The following is a 2,096-nucleotide window of genomic DNA, read 5'->3' as shown; positions in this document are numbered from 1 at the left end:
AAAATTACTTACCACGACCTCAGTTTTACCAGTTACAACTGTCCGCAGAACACTTTGTTTAGAGTGCAGTCTTCCTAAATTAGAGTAAAATTAATGAAATATAAAAAACGTATTTCAAAATAAAATTATAACTACCTCAATTTTAAATAGCCACACAGAACAGAAAATTCCAACGTGTTACATGACTGTTTCAATTCCATACTTTCAGCAGAGAGTGTAAAGTCGCTTCGCTACAGAGAGGCGCCTCTTCCTATCTCCGTAATGTTAAAATTTCGTGGTACGTTTTTCCCCATGAGAGCGTTGAAGAAGCAGACGACGGTGTTTGCAATTCCCGGACACACGATGGCACTGTAAAATTGCTTATCAAAGAAAAATAAATTTTGCTCTTAGTAGGTTAAAGTTGAATTCAGCTCAGTCAGCTGTGATGTTGAATTATTTTAACTATTTAAGTAAAACAGTTGATTTCGTAAGAAATATAAAAAGTAAGTACAAGAAAAATCCCTCCCTATTTCATTTCAATATTAACAATTATACTTTTTTAATATATCAAAAGAAATTCGTGGAATCTAAAGTGGAATATTGTATGGGCTGGCCAAATCTTAATTAAATATACCAAAACCATGGTAAAACATTGGTGTTTTGAATAGCAGCGGTGAATTAAATATTCTGAAATATAATTAAGAACATTTTCTTTTAGAAGGTTTGGACTTTTAATGGCTTTGAAAATTTCTAAATCTTCGTCAGTGAATTGTCCTTTACCTTGCAAAACCCAATGGTTATCATAATTGGACAAATCTTCATCATGGTCCAGGAGCTGGTACTTTAAACGAGTCTGTTTAAAATAAAGTCATCCAAATTGTCAATTCAATATGAATCTGATGGTTTTAAGAGGCTATTGACTGATGCAGCTCTGTATGCTGCCTGGTATTCTTGAGGATTTGGATGATCTCAATTAGCCTTTTAGGTTTACATAGAGCCGTGTAGCGGCCAAAGGGAGAAGCTCATAAATTACTGGATTTTCGTCTGCTAAGCAGACTATTTTCCTTGATAAGAGACCAAAGCGTCTGCTTAGCAGATGAAAATCCAGTAGTTTTTAAGCTTCTCGCTATGGCTGCTACGTGGCTCAATGTAAACCTTATTGGCGAATGGAACCAAAGTAGTTTTCTAAAAATCTTGACTAATTCTTCCAGTTACTAAGAACTTAAAACCAAAATAATCCTTTATATCATTCCATAGGAGTAGCAAAGACTGAATTGATAGTTTCCACCCTTCAATACAAGGTAAGGTTTTATACCTACAGTTCTGAAGCTACCATGGATTAAACGTTTCCAATTTTTCTTTCAGCATTGGTATGTGGATGGATTGATCAGTCATTGCTCTCTTACAGTGTATTTCATTGTTTAATGTCCTGCAATTGCAGCAATCAAAAAGGCCGTTCATGTGTAAGAGGAACTCTGCTGTGTATGTGCTTTCAATTGTTAACTCTCCTAATCCCAGTGAACAGGCCATTTGAATTAGAAACACTTTGACTGCAAATTTGGGCAGCTAAACTGACTTTCATGTTAGAAAATGCTGGTAACTTGATATGTTTACGTTTCAGCTTGTGTGCTTTGAAACTTACCAATTTCTTGGTCTATTTTGAAAAAATGTTCTAGGACTGCCCAAGAAACTAGATTGCCTTCCACTATTATGGGATACCGTTTGAAAATGTTCCTCACACTTTTCAAGAGATGTGGAGGATCAATTTCAATGAATGGCTTTTTGGCTTTTCGACTGATATCCCCATACTTTTGAACAAATTTGGATTGCCGGTTCCTTGGTCACAGACTACAGCTTTGACAATAAGGCCAATACGTTTTAGGTGAGTTACGCAATCATGAAGCAATATCTTCAAAGTCTGTTCGGGACAAGCATCTTTTGTGAGGAAGTAACCAATTGGTGGTTTGAATTTCAGTTTTATGTCATTCACCATGAACACTAGGGCCTGATTTGCGTACTATTTTGACCTTCCATATGGACCGAAGTCTACGAAACCTTCAATGTTATCGTTTTCATTATTGTCAAAATGTTTAGTTGAATGGCTATAATTATGTTCA

The 2,096-nt window shown here is 35.6% G+C and overlaps 1 long non-coding RNA gene across 1 annotated transcript; it reads left to right on the top strand.

Annotated features, from left to right (window-relative positions):
* Positions 1 to 392: 392 nt before the first annotated feature.
* Positions 393 to 1,758, top strand: LOC149945582 (uncharacterized). Its single transcript, XR_016481017.1, has 6 exons — positions 393 to 482; positions 554 to 623; positions 698 to 817; positions 1,237 to 1,285; positions 1,421 to 1,575; positions 1,656 to 1,758. It is a non-coding gene; the product is annotated as an uncharacterized LOC149945582 (long non-coding RNA).
* The last annotated feature ends 338 nt before the right edge of the window (positions 1,759 to 2,096 follow it).

Source organism: Leiobunum rupestre, chromosome 5 (assembly GCF_980474605.1).
Source record: "Leiobunum rupestre chromosome 5, qqLeiRupe1.1.hap1, whole genome shotgun sequence".
In the NCBI taxonomy this organism is placed as follows: domain Eukaryota; kingdom Metazoa; phylum Arthropoda; class Arachnida; order Opiliones; family Sclerosomatidae; genus Leiobunum; species Leiobunum rupestre.
The sequence above is the reverse complement of the archived record's forward strand: the minus strand, read 5'-3'. Positions and strand labels throughout refer to the sequence as shown.